The 19215-nt window shown below is 41.6% G+C and overlaps 1 protein-coding gene across 2 annotated transcripts in view; it reads right to left on the bottom strand.

The window, feature by feature from the left end:
* The window catches only part of Gsk3b (glycogen synthase kinase 3 beta), a 175558-nt gene that overhangs the window by 78330 nt on the left and 78013 nt on the right, over window positions 1–19215 (bottom strand). The gene's annotated exons all lie outside the window — the stretch shown is intronic.

Raw genomic sequence — 19215 nt, forward strand, 5'->3', positions numbered from 1 at the left:
AAGAATCAATAAAAAATGATGTTAAAAATATCAAACTGACTAGATGTAGAAAATATAGAAAACAGATATTTTAGAACAAGGTGTGAGGGGAACTCTGTAAGGAGGTAAAAGCTACACCCATTTGAACAAAATCAAAGTGAAAATCGTTCTTTGATGGTGACTACTGACCATCAACTTCCCAGGACTTTGTCACTTAGGAGCTGCGCCTCTGGGTACACCTGCGACTAACTATCTCGATCAGGCCAACTGAGGCAGAGGGACCCACCCTGAAGCCCATGACACTGTTCCCTGGGCTTGTGCCCTGGATTGAATAAAAGACAAACACTAGCTCAACACTAACATTTACCGTTCTCTGCTTCCGGGCTGTGGATGAAACATGACTTGCCAGCCATGATGGACTGCATGCTGAACTTTAAGTCAATATAAACCCCTTCTCCCTGAAACAGTTCTTGTCAGAGTATGTATTACAAAACTGGAAATATAACTAAGACATATTTGAAGCTGTGTGGAAACAACATGGCAGTTAAATGAAAAACCTAGGGGATAAGTCTGAAATGTTCCAGAAAGAGCTAGAAAATAAGGTGGTTGCATCATTGAAATTAAGGGGGAGAAAGGTAGATAAGTTCAGAAAGAGGTGGTAGAGAGTACAAAGGAATAAAGCCTCTTCAACCATGGTAAAAAAAAAAAAAAAAAAAAAAAACCTCAATTTCACTTTAAATGTAATGAAGTCAACAGAGATTTTGACAGGGGAAGTTATGAGCTGACTTACCATTCCCAAAAAGTGCTCTAAAAATTGAACAGAATAAGTTTGAATAATAGGGGGCAGGAGGAATCATGAGACATGAAGGAATGGATAATGGAATTGTAAGTGAAGAAAGAAAAAAGAGAGCTTTTTTTTCCCAATGATATAAGAGGTTTTTTTTTTTTGTTTGTTTTTTTTTTTAAATGATCATTTATATCAAAAGTTGCTAAGGGATTAGGATAAAAACAGAAAACTGCCGATAGGGCTAATGTAAGATGTTGCTCTCAGAACAGCAATGATGACACAGACTAATGAGACTGAATTAAAGTAGGTGGAGGAGGCACAGGATGTTAAAGATGAAAGTTTCCGCGGCATTCCAGCTACAGAAGGTCAGGGAACCCACTCTCCCCGAAGCCCTGTAGAACACTTCCTTCCCTAGGAGCCCCAAGGGGACCTTGGGTAAAGGAAAAGCAACCTGACAAGTGTCTGAACTTCAACATCTTCTCCAACTCACACAGAGACTAAGTACCAAAAAAATAAGAAGCTTTCATAACTACGAAGTGTTAAACATAATCTCTCATGAATAACAGAGCTTATTAACTGTGCCAAGAAATTAATTTTTAACACAGAATCAAAAAGCTAATTACTATGAAAAAAAAAAAACTCTTTAGACTACAATCAGGTAAGAGACTGATAAAACAATACTCAAAAACAATCATACTCAAAAGGTTTTAAAAAATCTAACTCCAGGGCTGGGGAGATGGCTCAGTGGTTAAGAGCACTGGCTGCTCTCTCTTCCACAGGACTATGGTTCCATTCCCAGCACCTACATGGGGGTTCACAACCATCTGTAACTCCAGTGCCAGCGCATCCGACGCCCTCTTCCAGCCTCCATAGGCACCAGGTATATACATGATGCACAGACATTTAAGCAGGCAAAACATGCACATAAAATACAATAATAATATATTTTTTTAAGAAATCCAATTCCTGTTGGGTTAGGGATTTAGCTCAGAGTGCTTGCCTAGCATGCACAAGGCCCTGGGTTCGATCCTCAGCTCCAAAAAAAAAAAAAAAAGAAAAGAAAAAAGAAAGAAAGAAATCCAATTCCTGGGGCCAGAGAGATGGCACAGTGGTTAGGAGGCTTGATGAACTTGCCCAGGACCTGGGTCTGGTCCCAGCACCTGGGTCTGGTCCCAGCACACACATGGTGGCTCCCAACAGTCTGTAACTGCAGTTCCCAGGGATCCAGTGCCCTGTTCTTGCCTCCATGGGCACCAGATGGGCACATACTAATGCAGGCAAACACTCAAACACAGAAGATAAAAACAAACTTTTAAAAAAAGTCTCTATAGAGTTGTTACAATATAAAAATATTCTATTTAAAATGTAAAGACATATAAAGAACAGGAAAAGTTGATATTTGTGCTTATAAAAACCAACAGACATTGGCTCTGGACAGACAAGGCAAGTGCATTCAGCAATGAATATAAAGCAGCTACTATTATAATGTATAAATGTATTGATTTCTTTTAATTTCATCAAAAGATAAAATATAAGCTGTAACATAAATGCATTGCATAAAACAGTAATAGCATAAAGGAAGGGAAATGAGGCTACATTTGGGCTGTAGTTTACTGAATTTAAGGCAGTATTAACCTGAAATGGACTGTCGTGCTGCGTGTAATCCCCTTAACAACCACTAGAAACTTGAGCTTGACAGTCTACCTGATGGCATGCCTGTGAGGAGTTTCAGAGTCGGCAGGTGGGTGGGACGGCCCAGACTGGATGCTGACAGCACCATTACATGGCTAGGACCACGGCTATCCTAGACCACATAACAAACAGAGGTGAGGAAGCACCAGCGTTCATCTCCTTCTGCTCCCTGACTGAGGCCCGAGGTACCCAGCTGCCACCACGATGTTCTTACACCACGATGGACTATACTCTCAAAAGATAGGCCAAAATACCGCCCCCTCTTTGTTTTGTTTTCAGATATTTAATCACAGCAATGAAAAAAAAAACAAAAACAAAAAACGGACCCAGTATACTAAAAAGTTTGTTTGGACTGGGTTTATCAGTACTTCATTATGGAAGGAAAGGGGGTTTCACGAGGCCCCGCCTCTCCTTAAGGGACTCCTGACAGCTACTGGTGGCTGAAGGGAGGACTGTCCCTTCCTTGAGTGTTGGAGCCACTGGTGATCTGCCATGCTTCACTACAGTCATCCACACATGCCCATGTAAACAATCCTAATCGAATGCAGTGGGCAGCACTCAAGACATGACAGCAGCAGTGGGACCTGCTGAAAGGAGGAGGGTCCCAGGAGCAGGATGGGGAGAGACGGGCGGTGGGGTGTAACACTTCCTAGAAGGTATTACACACATGGAAGAAACTGTCAAACACAAGGACAAGGTGTTTGTTAAAGACGAAGAAGTCAGTCAGTTCTGGGAGGGAGGGACAAAATAACATGAGCTAGAAACCAAGCGATGGCCCCAGTAATCCCTTATATGAGATGGCATAAATTCTGAATGAATTAAGTGCACAATCAGAAGGCAGAGACTGCCGAACTGGGTTGGTTTGTTTGTTTGTTTGTTTTTGAGACAGGGTTTCTCTGTATACCCTGGCTGTCCTGGAACTTGCTCTGTAGACTAGGGATTAAAGGTGTGCCATAACACCGCCTGGCTCAAACTGGATTTTTTTTTTAAGCTCTAAATATACTTCTATCTATAGGAAATACAATTTAAACTTAAACACACAGATCATTTCAAAGTAAAAGAAATACCAAACAAACTATAACCCAAGGGACACTGGAGTGTTGCTATTATAATCTAGAAGGAGACCTGTTTCCTGCCAGTGACAATTCACTTTGTAATATGGTTTCTCCTTATCCACATAACCACCCACACATTAAATGTGTGTTCTACATCAGACCTAAATTTTACTTCATATTCTGGAGTGGCAATACTATCCGCTCACAAGAGAGACCACTGATCACACCAACACAGGAATGTCTTGATCCTTTTCCTCCTACCTACCACCTAACTAAAATTGTTACTCAATGCCCATGTCCTTCACCATCCTCAGGCCATCTTCAACTGTTGTAGCACACATCAAACTCTTCTTATAGCACTGAAAAATATTTTGACATTTATTGCATTTCTGCATGTATTATTACAACTACAGGTCAAAGTGTCATATAAAATAAAGTATCCCCATCTTATAAGGACTCCAATTTGCAGTAAGGCTCGTTAACGAAGGGAATGGCTCAGTTGCCTTTAGCCTAGTGGCTATGGGTGGGTTAGGACCTCTGTTGGTCTTTTCTATGTCGAACACACAGACTGTAAGCCCAGCTCCACTTTGAGATCTTTGGCAGCAGTTAACTCTGCAGCTCACACATGATTGAGCCTGTATGATAATGAGTATTCAGAGACGGGTAATGCCTAGGAGGGTGCTCACCAACCTAAGACAGAGAGCCTATGTGGCCTGGGCAGGCGTCTCCATGACAGGTAAGGCAACCTGCTGATGTCCCAAGCAACCCAAGTCAGAAGCTCATTTATTAGTGAAAGGGGGGACCTGTAGGGGCCCTGGCCCCCCATTTTGGGTAACTGTTGCCTTGCTTGCTGACCTTGACCTTGATATCCTCCCTATGCTAATTCCCTCCAGGGTTTCACCCTCCTGAATGCTTAAGGGAAGTTCCTTGTCTGTGTATCTTGCATAATGGGCCTTAACAGCTTAGATGCAAGATTGTAAAACATCGGTAGCGAATTTCTGCCCTCCAGGGTTCTCCCATTGTGCTGTAAGCCTGTATTTAAGACCTCCTCCCTCCTTCAATAAACGTCATTCGGCATTAAATAAATAAATAAATAAAATAAAGTATCCCAAAAGTTACCGAATTCAGGCATTATATTGTAATGACCAGCATACACCTTGTCTCAGCAACTTACTACAAACTCCTTAAGAGCAAATATTGAACTTGCTATCTTTGCTGGTCAACCAGCATTAAGAAGGGAATAGGGAGGGAAGGCAAGAAGATTCTTACATACAAAATAAAGACTTATAACTGTAATAAACTGTGTGTTTATTTTAAAAAGCTAGCTACTCAAGATACAATTTCTCTACTGAGAAAACATGAACACGATTCTAGCAAAAAATGTTTTCTATTTAATAAAAACATTAAAATACATACATCTCTAGAAGGACTGCTATGGTTTAGATATATATTCCCTATAAGACACATACGTTAAAGTCTTGATCCACAGGTGGTGAATCCAGCCACTAAGTGGCTGAATCCTAAGGGCTCTGGACTCATCAATGGGTTGATCCTTTATGGATTCATATTATGACTGGGAGGGAGATAGCAAGAGAAAGGTGCTTTCTGGGAGTGTGCCCTGGAAAGGTGCACTTGTCCCCAGCCTGTTTCTGCATTCTCTCTGCTTCCAGGGGAGCAGCTCTGCTCCATTACACTCTTGTGCTGGATTATCAAGCCACAGGCCTAGAAACAATAGAACCTGCTAAAACTATAAACTAAAATCTTCCCTTCCTTTAAGTAATTTTTGTGTATTTATTAGGGTAACAAAAACTAACAAATAGACATAAAGGTTTCTGTTCATTCTTACAATGCCTGACACCTTACAATGAGGTTATGGGGTGTGTGTGAGAGTTGTCTGGCTTGCTTCTGAAAGCCAAGCCAGAGAGCCAAGGATTCCTGGAAGGGGACTTAGGGAGCATTACATAAAACCGGCAGAAAGTTAACTTTTAGGTGAGGAAACATCCAGCAAGCTTAACAGCTGTGGGTGTAAAGTAGGCAGCATATGTCTGTCGATCATCCTTTCTCCTTCACCAAAGTTTGTTCTATTGGGAGATCTTTTCCCTCATCACCTAAAACTCTGCAGCAGCAGCAGCAGCAGCAGCAGCAGCAAAACAAGAGTCACCTCAGAGATGCTGATTTAAGACTACCTTCCCTAAACATAATTTCTGTAAAAATTGAATGTTATCCAAGTGGCTCAATTAGTTTAATCCTGTCTAAGTTTTTGATTCCATAGTAAAAATCAGATGTTCCCAAACACTCTATAAATGACTTAAAAAACAACAACAACAACAACAACAAAAAAAAACCTCAAAGTAACTCCAGGTATACAAGAAATATTTTCAACTCAACTCTATGTCAGAACTGAGGGTCTCTGTCTACAAAATGGCATGATAATGAGTGGGCAAACCAAAGCTTCCAGTACAGTGTGACTGACTTTAGCTCACTAAGGAACTGTTGTATCTGTACGTACGTGGGCACACGAGTGTGGTGGTCTGAATGAGAATGGTACTTATGGGCTTATGTTTGATGACTTGGCCCCCAGCTGGGGAAACTGTCTGGGAAGAACTGGGAAGTGTGGCCTTGGCAGAGGTGTCACTGAGGATGGGCTCTGAGGTTTCACAGCCCATGCCGCTCCCAGTTAGCTTTCTCTCCACCTGGTGCCTGTAGATCACGATGTCAGCTCTTAGCCACTGCTCCAGCAGCACGCCTGCTTCTAACCCTCTGAAACTGTAAGCTCCATATAAATTCTTTCTTCTACACGCTGCCTTGGTCATGGTCTCTTGTCACAGAGATAGAAAAGTAACTAAGACAAGCAGAAAAGAGAAACCCACTTATTACTTTGTAAAATTCTGCAAGTCTGTCAGGGAAAACGTCCTTTATGCAAAGATAAAATTTTTAAATATTGCAAGCCACGAAGAACCACTAGTATGTTCTGAGTAAGAGATTTGCTGTGGGAAGACTGCCAGCTATGAAAAGGTTATTAAACAGATGAGAGAAAGACAGAAGACCAGGACTGCAGTGAGGGGAAACACTGAAAGGGAACAGGAAACCAAGCATCGAGAGGCAGATTAAGAATTGCTGAGTGGAAAGTGAAGGTGATCGATCTTTCAGGCTCCTTACTCATATGGCTAATAACACAGTAGTAGGGCCAGTGGCCTAGAAGGTCTTCAGGAAGCAGGAGGGGAAGTTCCCTGAAGGTTGAGAGGTCCAGAAAGGAGCCCAAATATGCCTTTCCTCCTCAGCAAGAGAGCTGTATGGCTCTTGGAGTCACAGAAGCATACACAAATGTGTATAAAATAAGATGCCCAGACTTGCCTGGACTCCTAACTAGAAAACAAAAGTGTAAAACAGCAGCAAAATAAGCTGCAGAACTAAACAGTGGTGTCACATCACCCCATAAGATTTTATGACATTCAGAAAGGAGCTCTGAGGCATATTTACACCTAGTGCATAAGTAATCATACAAGAAAAAAAATGATAGAAGTTGTAAGAGAAGAACCGCAAAACCAATAGTCTAGAATAAGAGGGGATGGGTACTTTCTGTGAAGGACCAGATAGTAAATGCTTCAGGCTGGCAGACCATATGGACTTTGCTGCAACTATTCAACTCTGCAGTTTAGTTACACTTGAGGAATAGCTATCAACAAAATGGAAAAGAATAGACATGGCCATGTTCTAATAAAACTTTATTCTTTATTTACAAAAACTAGGGGCAGGTCCACAGTTTACCATTACTCTAGAAATAAGAAAGAAAAATTCAGGGTTGGGGACTTAGCTCAGTGGTAGAGTGCTTGCCTAGCAAGTGCAAGGCCCTGGGTTCGGTCCCCAGCTCGGGGGCGGCGGCGGGGGGGGGGGGGGTTCTTGATATTCAATTTTTCTCTTGACACCTACTCTCCCCCTCCTTCATACATACAGAATGAACTTTGTAGATTAATTTAATGACTAGTTTTCTAGGAATTTATGACAATATTTTCCTTTACTGCTACTATAATCAGCCCATAGAATATTTTAATTGTAAATTATAGTTATAAAAGAACCAGCTGCATGGCAAAAAGAAAATAGAGGACTTACATTTCCTGTCAGCTACTGAGGATTAAAAGTAGACATGAATAAGGTTCTTGAAAGCTTATTTTCAGAGGCGTTAACATGTAGCCAAATGCTAGCTTGAACACATTCTCTAAACACTGTATCTATAAAACACTTATTAGCAACAGTGCCGATACCAATGACTACAGAATACTGAGAAAATACCCCGAGCTAGGCATTATGTTAGCAGCTTTATCTTTATAGTTTAAATCGTTCAGGTTGGAAACATCATTATCCGCATTTCACAGAAGCTGTAAGGATCGCAGAGTTATGAAAGATGTTAGCAAATAGCAGGGGCAAAATTGAAGCCAGGTGTGTGTGTCTGAGGCCAGGCTCTTCACCATCACAGTGGGACGCAACCCTCTCTGACTTTCATATATTCACTCTATGACTGAGAGGCACAACAATAATAAAGCAGACTCAGTATATGTGATCCTCTTATGTAACAATCTTACACTCCTTCAATAACTTTCTAAAGATGTACTTATTTTATGTGAATGAGTGTTTTGCCTTCATGTATGTCTGTGCACCGTGTGTGTACCTGACACCTGCAGAAGCCCGGAGAGTGGAATTGTGGGCAGTTGTGAACTGCCATACGGGTGCTGAGAACCGGACCTAGGTCTTTAGAAGAGCAGCCAGTGTTCCTGAACCGCTATGCCATGTCTTCAGTCATTAGGACACACTTTCATTGCCAGGGTTACATTGAGTGTTAGAGACAGAGGACCACAGGGAAAGAAGGTAGTGTGGTTAGCAGAAGGTAATACAAGGATCTTTGTAATGCTTTCCATCTTGATTGTAGTAAAGACACACACGTACACATATAATAGAGATATTCAGGGTTCACTGGGTAAAAGCACTTGCTACCAAGTTTGATGACCTAAGTTTGAACCCTGAACTCACATGGTAGAAGCAGAGAAATTACTTCTGAAAGTTCTCCTCTGACTTACACACATGCCAAGACTTCCACATGCCCACACAAATAGACAAGAAATTTCTTATAGCTGTGTTGCTGAAAGTCTAGTTCCCTCACTCACTTCAGGTGTTCCCTTAAATGCTACCTTCTTACCCTATCTTAAATCACAACCTCCACAACTTCAGCATCCCTTTCTCCATTTCTCTGCTTCATTCTTCTTCAGAAAAACGAAAGATTGGACATTTATACCTACCTTACGTTTATTCATTATTGTTTGTCTCTCCCCAATAAACTCTGAAATACCGTATTTTAAGGATATTCTGTTTACTGTTGAACAACCTAGAACTTATAACAAGGCCCAATCCAATCAATATAAATCAGCATTGTATATTTAGATGAATGTTAAACATAATCAAGTTTTTAAAAAGATACATTTATTGTAGAAAATGTCACGGCCAGTATGAAAATAAAAAGGGGAGCTAGAGAAAAGTTTACAGTCCATCATGGTGGGGAAGGCATGGTACTCAGAGCATGAGGTGGCAGGTCAGATTCCATCCCCCCTACAGGGAACAGTGACTAATGCTGGTACTCACTCTTGCTCTCCATTTCATTCCATCTAGACGTCGCCTCATAGAACTGCGCTGCCCTTATTTACAGTGAGTCTTCTGCACCTCAACTAACCCAATCTAGAAACTCCTCCACAGGCATGACCAGGTTCATCGCCGACATGATTATAGATCCTACTAAGGAGACAATCTAACCATTACAGATCCTCAAGCGACATGTTAATTAAGTTTCACTTTCAGTAATGAAGACATCACCCAGGCAGGTATGTCAATAAGGAAATAAACACAAAAATATTGTTTAGGGGCCAGCAAGATGGCTCAGTGGAGAAAGACACTTGCCATGCCTGCGTGGAGAGCTGAGTTCATTTCCAGAATTTATAAGGCGACAAGAGAAAAACAACCCCTGAGATCTTCTGACCTCCACACAAGCACCAAGGTACACCTGCGTAAACATGCACGCACGCGCGCGCACACACACACACACACACACACACACACACACACCCAGTAAAATTGAATTAAATGGAACTAACAGATATACAAAACCCTACATTTTAATATTATGTAATCTTTTTTTTTGGGGGGGGGGTTCGAGACAGGGTTTCTCTGTGTAGCTTTGGAGCCTGTCCTGGAACTTGCTCTGTAGCCCAGGCTGGCCTCGAACTCACAGAGATCCGCCTGCCTCTGCCTCCTGAGTGCTGGGATTAAAGGCGTGCGCCACCACCGCCCAGCTGGCTTTATGTATTCTCTTTTTTAGTACACACAGAACTGTGTGAAGGACAGATCACGTACATGCAAGGCCACGTAACATCTTAACAAATTAAACAAGACCAATATTGTATCCAGCATCTCTTATAGCTGTAATGAAGTAAACCTAGAAATCAATGGCAAAGGGGATTAGAAATACACAAACGTGTATGAAATATAGACACTCTGGTTTAAACCTATATGCTGTTTGTGTGGGGGCAAAGGGGGAAGCCAAACATTTCACATATTAGGATGAGTTTAATTTAGAATAAAAAAATACCACTAGATAATAGCAAGTGTTTTCAAGGCAAGTGCAGAAATTACAGCACTCATAACACCATTATGAGACTCTAAAATGGTACAGCTATTTAGGGAAACAGGTTACCATTCCCTCAAGATTTTAATCACAGAATTACCACGTGACCCATAAATTCCACTCCCGTGTGTGTGTGTGTGTGTGTGTGTGTGTGTGTGTGTGTGTAGGTGAATGAAAAGATACCTGAACAATAACTATAAACAAATATTCATCGTTCCCAATAGTCAAAAACTATAACCAACAAAGATATGCACAATCTGCATATCCACAAACGGTAACACATTCTAACACCAATTGGCCAAAGAGAAGAATTCAATGCTGGGAACCTGCTGCTCCATCGGGCCAAGATGCGCCTCCTAAACAGCACAGGGCTTCTGGGCTGGGTATGGTGCCAGCGCCAGGGCACGCTGGCACAGAAGCCAAGCAAGCCATGCTGGGGAAAGACAAGTGAGGAAGACGAACTAAAAGCTGCCTCTGCGACATGCAACAAGGCAAAGCCAACTAACAAAAGACAGACTCCGGAGAGAGACAGAAAAAACACAGAAAACTACGAGAAATCAAAGAACAGCTGGAATGTCCGCAGAAGGAAACAGGACCGGGACTAGAGAGGTGGTCCAGTGGCTCCCAGGCACCTGTAACTTCTGTTCCAGAGGCTCCATTACCTTCTTCTGGCCTCGAAGGGCAACAATGCATGTGGTGCACAGACCTACTCACATGCAAAACACCCATACACAGAACATATTTTTAAAAGTTTTTTTTTTTTTTTTTAAATGTTGGGTGGTGGTGGCGCACGCCTTTAATCCCAGCACTCGGGAGGCAGAGGCAGAGGCAGGTGGATCTCTCAGTTCGAGGCCAGCCTGGTCTACAAAGTGAGTTCCAGGGCAGCCAGGACTACACAGAGAAACCCTGTCTTGACAAACAAACAAAAGAATGCCTACTAAGAGACTCCCAGATAAAACCTGAAGGGATTATCACCCCAAAAGATGCACAAATAGCAATATGGAGACACAAGATGAAGAAAAGCAAGACACTGTGGCCTTTCAAAAGCTAACTTAATGGCCACATAAAAAGACAAGGTGATGGCTGAAACACTGACAGAATGATTTCAAAGTCTAACCATAAAACAACCAATTAATTCAAAGATGTAAACAAGCAGATGGAAGAATTCATTCAAGTTCTGAATTAGAAAAGTCAGCAACATGAGAGAGAAATGGGGGGGGGGCAGGGTTCTCCAGCAATATTGAATATGAATTGTTCAATAAAGCCAATAAACACTAAAATGTACAGTTATCACTAATACATCAAACCAAGCAGAATATCAGGGATTGAAAATAAGGCCAATGAAAGATTACATTCAGACATTAGCAAAGGGAAATAATAACATGCCCCGAACATCTAAGAACTATAAACATGAAGACATTAAATCCCATGGATAGAAGGAACTAAGAAAAAATCTAAATATACACAAATCCTGCGCAATGTGTGATTATAGCAGAAAAAATTCCAAACTCTAGGATATGAGAAAGACATCTAAGCACAAAAGGCAGAGAATTTCTTCACATTATTATTATGAAAACGCTCAGATCAAAGAACAAAATCCCCACTATTCAAAGCTACCACAAAGAACTTACAGAGACAAACCTGTCCGGCTAACATCGAACCTCTTAGCAACGCCAACAGCAAGGAAGCATGGAACGACTCATTTCAAACCCTGCGAGTCAGTAACTGCCAACTCAGATTTTGTCTGGCAAGGCTGTAATTTTCTTTAATTTATAATATCAAATTTTATTAAATCACTTTTTACAGGCTGGCTGGTCTACTATTAAGGACTTAGCAAAAGTGAAGGACTCTCCCTCCCCTTTATTTTTTGGGTTTTTCAAGGCAGGGGTTCTCTGTGTAGCCCTGGCTGTCCTGGAACTCACTCTATAGACCAGGCTGGCCTTGAACTCAGAGATCCGCCTGCTTCTGCCTCCCCAGTACTGGGATTAAAGACATAAGCCACTACACCCAGCTCCCTTCCCTTTATTTTAAAATTAGTTACTTGAGAATTCCATACAATGTATTTTAATCATATTCACCCTCCCTCCACTTCTGCCAGGTCTACCTCCTCCTCCTTCCCTTCTAACCCAGCTTTTGTGTCCCTCTCCATCACCTGCCTCACCGACGCCCTTTTCTCTCCTCCACAGAGTTGGTGCTTCCCACGCACTCTTGGATGCGTAGCCTTCCACTGGAGTATGGTCAACTACCAGGGGCTACCCCTTTAAAGCGAGCTGCCTCTCCCTCTCCAACGGGTTTCAGGTGTCCATAGCTAGGTGGTGGACTGCATGCCCACCTCCCCCCTCCAGGCTGAGATGTTGCCTAGCTTGAGCTTGGGATGGTCCTGTGCACACTGTCTCAACTACTAGAACTTCCTGTGTGGAACTGCCCAACTGTGTGCAGAAGACACTACTTCCTTTTAGTCATCCACTGACTCAAGCTATTACCATCTTACCCAACTCTCTTTTATCATGACTCCTGAGCCTTGAGAGGAGGGGTCCAATACAAACATCCCATTTAGAGGTAAGCACTGCACAGGCCACTCCAAAAAGCAGTTTCTCTGATGAACACAAGGCAGGCACTAATCTCTGGATAGAATGAAAGACCCTTCACAGTCACTTTATTTTTTCTTTTTAAACAGGTTATAATTGGGCTTTTTTTTTTTTTTAAGATTTATTTTATTTGTATTGTAAACAGTGTTCTGTCTGTGTGTTTGCCTGAAGGACAGGATAGAGCATCAGACCTCATTACAGATGGTTGTAAGCCACCATGTGGTTGCTGGGAATTGAACTCAGGACCTCTGGGAGAGCAGTCAGTGCTCTTAACCTCTGAGCCATCTCTCCAGCCCCACAGTCACTTTAATACTATGTCCACTTAGCAGAGAAACAGTACGTAGTAGGCTCTCCCCTAGAGCCTATGACTTCTCCGGCCACAAGTCCCTGGCCCAGATACGGGTTTTAACTTGTGCAGCTTGATTCGCTCTACCTTAAAAAGCAGTTAGCACGTCACATAACAGACCTGCCATCATCACACCAGTGGGGTGTCTGGCCAGCCCAGTCACTGTTCCCCTCCCAGTGTTCACAGCTGACTTAAGATGAGAGAACACATGCAACACTTATCTTTCTAGGTCTGTGTTACCTCACTCAGAATGACTTTATTTAAAAATGTCACCGTTTTGTTTTTCCAATATTCCACTCTGTAAATGTATACCACATTTTCATTATCCATACATCAGCTGGTAGACGTTTAGGCTGTTTCCATTCCCTGGCTATTATGAAAAAAAAATAGTACTGAACACGGATGAGCAAGTATCTCTGTAGTACAAGAGTCCTTTGGGTATATATCCAAGAATGACATAGTTAGCCAATGTGGTAGATCCATTGCTAGCTTTCTGAGAAGTGTCACACTGATCTCAACAGTGGCTGCACCAGTTTGTACTGCCATCAGCAGTGAGTCTTTCTCTTTACCTACAGCCTTACCTGCATTTGTTGTCCTCTTCAAAAAAAAAAATCATTATCTTAGGGATTCTGATAGGGATATAATGAAATTTCATAGTTTAATTCTGACTTGTTTAACGTTTTTAAAAAGTACTTCTCAGCCAGTTGTCTTGTTTTTTATGAAAACTGTTTACTCTCTTGCCCACCCCCACCTGTTTTGGTGGGTTTTTGAGACAGGCTTTCCCTACCTTGTCCTGGCTATCCTGGTGGAAGTCAGAGACCTTTGCCTTCCCAGTACTGGGGTTAAAAGCACGCACCACCAAGCCCAGTCTCCTTGCCCCAATTTTTAATTGGGTCTTCTTCATGTTTATTTTTTGTTTTAGTTCTTTGTATCTTCTAGACACAAATGTCTACATCAAATGTAGAGCTAGTAAAAGATTCCCCCAAGGGCTGGAGAGAAAAGTTAACTTTGACTTCTTCCTTTCTTGTTTGATTTCCTTTATCTCCTTCATTTGCCTTACTGCTAAGATTTTAAGCACTGTTCTAAACAGAGTATAGAGGGTGGTCATCCTTGTGTTAGTCCTGATGTTAGTGGAAATGCTGGAGCTCTTCTCTATGTAGTACGATACCGGCTGTGGGCTTTTTGTATATTGTCTTTATTATCCCTGTATTCTCCAGGACTGACCATGAAGGAATGTTGACCATGAAGGAATGGTGGATTTTGCCAAAGCTCTTTTGGAGTCTATGTAGCGGATTATGTTGATTGATTTCCAATGCTGAACTATCCCTGTACTTCGGGGATGAAGCAGAATTAATTATAATTTGGTTTATGTGGCTGACTGAGTAAGAATGGTCCCCATAGGCTTATATGTTTGAACATTTATTTAATCACCAAGGAGCGACCATTTGAAAGGATTATAAGAACTACAAGGTGTGGCTTTGTTGGAGGAAGTGTCACTGGGGGTGGGCTTTGAGAGGTTTCAAAAGTCCATGCCCAGTAGTCCTCTCTTCCTGCTGCCTGTGGATCAGGATGTAGAACTCACAAACACACCTCATGCATTATGTCTGCTTACATGCCACCATGTGCTCCACCATGGTAATAGACTAACCTCTGAAAAGCCTCCAATTAAATGCTTTCTTTTGTAAGAGTTGCCTTGGTCATGGTGTCTCTTCACAGTAACAAACAGTGACTAAAACAGAAGTTGGTACCAGGGACAGGGTATTGCTGTGACAGGCTTGACCACACTGTTGGAGAAATGTGGAATTCTTTGGGGGCTTTGTACTAGAAACTCAGTTTGATGCTTTAAGCAGAACTTAATGGGTGTCTTGTAGGAGCATGGAACACAGTGCTGAGGTTAATTTGAACTGAGGAGGCTCCACTTAAGACATTTCAGAGGGGAAAAATAATTAAGGGGCCTAGAGACAATTCTTGTGACATTAGGGCCACGAATATGGCTGCTTTTTGTTCTTGTCCTAAAATTCTGCCTAAGGCTAAAGTGAAGAGACAGTCAAATATTGATTCTGTTTTGTGGTTATTAGTAATCACAATTATGCAGATATATAATAAAAAGGAGGGAACTGGAAAAGGAAATATGAAATGTAGAGTGTGACCTTAGGGCAAGACCCCACCCAGCTAAGCTTCCAACTAGTGAAAAGCTTAAACAGTAAAGAAAACTACCAACAACACAAAGACAGTGCAAGTGCATTGAATGAAAGGGCCATGTTCCAGCCACATCAAGTAGCTGAACTTGGAAGCTTTGGCCACATGGTTGGTTACGACACAAGAAGAGGTTGTGGAATCTCCCTCCACATCTAAGAAAAGCCACCGAGGTCAAGCATGTGTCAGGGCATCACAGCATGGATGCCCAGAGAGGCAATTGCATGAAGCTATGAGGATGAAGCCTGGATTGTGTTGGACTCCCCAAGATGGTGGAGATGCCAGAGTCATGGGATACCTGCCAAGCAGACCTGCTAACAGAATGTGGGACCAACCCAAAGGAGAGAAGTGTGCTGCAGTCAACAAAACTGGAAGGAGTTGGAGATCTCAAGAGAACTTTGACACCAGTCATGGAGATGCAGAATTCGGAGTTTGCCCAGCTGGTTTTTGGTCTTGCTTTGGTTCAGTGTTTATTCACTACGTTCCCTTTCCTCTCTTTGGAATGGTAATTTATATTCTGTGTCCTTGTGCCTTGGAAGTATGTGATCTGCTTTTTTATTTTGATTTTACAGGGCGTTACAGTTAAGAGATCACCATGAATCTCAGAAGAGACTTTAAACACTGGACTTTTAAACAGGGTTGAGACTGTTACAGACTATTGTAGACTTTTGAAGTTGGACTGAATGCATTTTTGCATTATGATATGGCTACATGCCTATGGAGGCCAGGGAGTGGAATATGAGGATTTGAATGAAAGGGCCCCCGCAGGTCCATATATTTGAATGTTCAGTCATCGGATACTATAACTATTTGAAAAGATTATGTGGATAAGGAGGTATGGCCTTATTGGAGGTGTAGGCGGGGCCCCAAACAGCTTGACCACACAGCTGCCATGACGGGTTTAGAGGCCCAGACACAGCTTCTGGCAGGTAACCTCTGGACCCAGGAAAAGCCATAAGCTGACCCCACCCAGTGGGGCCTGCATCTAAGAGGAAATTGTAAATGTAACCAACCGTCTTATTAAATAAGAAACACAGAACCAATGTAAAAGAGAAAGCCGAGAGGTCAGAGTTCGGAGCTAAAATCTCACCCTTCCTCCTGCGGTGTCCCAGCTTCCCGAAAGAGAGCTATTTCCCTGTGTGTAAGTTGTTTCATAGTCATTCTGCCTTCTCATTGGTTGTAAACCCAAACACGTGACTGCCTTGTCACTGTCTGTATGTACAGCCCCCCAGGTCTTAAAGGCATATGTCTCCAATGCTGGCTGTATCCCTGAACACGCAGAGATCTATGGGATTAAAGGCATGCGCCACCACCGCCACACTCTGTCTATGGCTCTAATAGCTCTGACCCCCGGACAACTTTATTTATCAACATACAATCAAAATCACATTTCAGTACAATTAGAATACCACCACAGGAAATACCTGACATTCCAAACATTCCCTATACCCCTAGACAAATGTCACACAATCAGGGTCCTGAATCCTGAAATTCCCTCACCCCAACCTCTGCTATGATAAAAACCCCACTCTGCCTGAGCTCTGGACTCTTTGCTCTCACACTGCATCAGACAGAGAGACCAAGCTCTGAGATTGAAAATAAAGGCTCTTTGCTTTTATATACAGGATTTGGTCTCTGTGGTGGTCTTTTGTGTGTGGGGGTGTGTGGGGGGGGTGTCCCATGATCTGGGCATAACAGAGGAAGTATGTTACAGGGGTGGGTTTTGAGGTTTCAAAAGCCCATGACCAGCCCAGTAGCTCGCTCTCTTCCCGCTGCCTAAAGATCCAGATGTAGAACTCTCAGCTACTTCTCCAGCAACCATGTCGGCCTGTGTGCTGTCATGCTCCCCACTATGAAGACAGTGGACTAAACCTCTAAAACTGCAAGCAAGCCCCCATTCAAATGTTTCCTAAGAGTTGCTTTGGTTGTGGTGCACCTTCACAGCAATAGAAGAGTTTGCAAACATTTTATTGGAAGTTGTTGTATCCATATTCATCTTACATATAAGAAATTGGCCTATAGTTTTCTTTTTCTGTTGGATCTTTATCTGGCATCGAGGTAATACTAATTTTGTATAAAGAATTTGGAACTGTTCCTTCCTTTTCTATTTTATAAACAATTTGCCTAACACTGGCATTAGTTTTTCTTCTTTGAAGGTCTGGTATAATTCTACACTGAACCCATTTGGACCTGGTCTTTTCCTATAGGGGAGATTTTTAATTGCTGGTTCTATCTCATTGGTTTTTTATGGGTCTGTTTAAACTATACACTTTGATTTAACACTATAAGTCACCTAGAAATCTAACGATTTCTTTTTTCATTTTAGTGGGACACAGATTTTTAAAGTGAGTCCATATAGTTATCTGAACTTCCTCAGCATCTCTTGTAATGGTTTCATCTCATTTCAGCACTGGTTTTGATGATCTCTTCCCATATGTTTCTCTGTGTTGTTTGTTCTTGTGCTTCCAGGGCCTTCAGATGCATGAATTCGTTATGAATTTGAGATCTCTCAGTTTTTGATGTAGGCACCGAGAGCTATAAACTTTCTCCTTAGGGCTGACTTCCTCATGTCCTATATATTTTAATATGCTGTGTTTTCATTTTCATTCAATTCTTGAAATTTTCAATTTCCTTCTTGATTTCTCTTTTGACTCAATTACCATTCAGCAGTTATTAAGATAATTTAATAAGTATTTTTAGGGAAGTTGAATTTTTATGTGTTTGGGTGCATATTTAAAATTATAGTACTCTCTTGATGGATTTTCCTTATCTTTTCTGATTAGCTTGAAGTCTATTATTAGACTGTCAAATATTAGACTACCTATACCTACTTGTCTCTTAGTTCCATTTGCTTACAATACCTTTTGCTATCATTTTACTCTAGCATGGTGTCAGTTGTTGATAATGATTTGAAAGCATCGAAAAATTGATTCTGTTTTCTAATCTAATTTGCTAGTCTGTGCCATTTTATTTGGGAAACTAAGTCCATTAATATTAGGAGTTACTATTGAAAGATGTGTTATTAGTTCCTACCACTCTGTTGATTCTGTGTTGTTTCCTTAGACTTCTTTGAATTAGCTGTCCTAGTACTCACTTATTCCTTGTACTTTCGAGTGTACCTTCTCTTCAGATTGAAATATTCCTTCCAGCATCCTCTGTCGAGCTGGCTCAGTGTTCATAAATTCCTTTAATCTGTTTTTATTCACAGAAGAATTGTATTTCTCCTTCAAACTTAGTGGATAGTTTTGTTGGGTATAACAGTTTGGGTTTATAGTTGTGGTCCATCAGAGTTTGGATACATCTCTCCCAGACCTTCCAGCTTTAAATGTTTCCGTCAAGAGTCAGTTGTTGTGCATGCGTGTGCCTTTAATCCCAGCCTTCAGGAGACATAGGCAGGTAGATCTCTGAGTTTGAGACCAGCCTGGTCTACAAAGTGAGTTCCAGGACAGACAGGGCTACACAGAGAGACCCTGTCTTGGGAAGAAAACAAACAAACAAACAAATGAATCGGGTATCATTATGACAGTGACAGTGCTGCTTTTTTGTAAGTTAAGTTGATCTTGCTGTCTTGCAGTTTCCAATACCTATGTCTTGATGAGTTTCTTCTCTAGCTCTGTCTATTTAGTGTTCCCTAGGTCTCTTGGACCTCGGATGTGCATCTCTTTATCTAGGTCTGAGACTTTACTTCTGATTTTATTGAAAAAAACCTCTATGTCTTCACTATGTTATTCTTCTATTCTCATGATTCATCTATTAGGCCTTTTCATTTTCATCATGTCCCAATGCTTGTCCATGATGTTCTTTGCTTTTAAAAAAAAAAAACAAAAACAAAAAACAAAAAACAAAAAACTTTCTCATTTAGCTTTCCTCTATATCTCCAATCCAGACTCCTTTTTCCATGTAAT

This window comes from Peromyscus leucopus, chromosome 12, assembly GCF_004664715.2.
Source record: "Peromyscus leucopus breed LL Stock chromosome 12, UCI_PerLeu_2.1, whole genome shotgun sequence".
NCBI lineage: Eukaryota > Metazoa > Chordata > Mammalia > Rodentia > Cricetidae > Peromyscus > Peromyscus leucopus.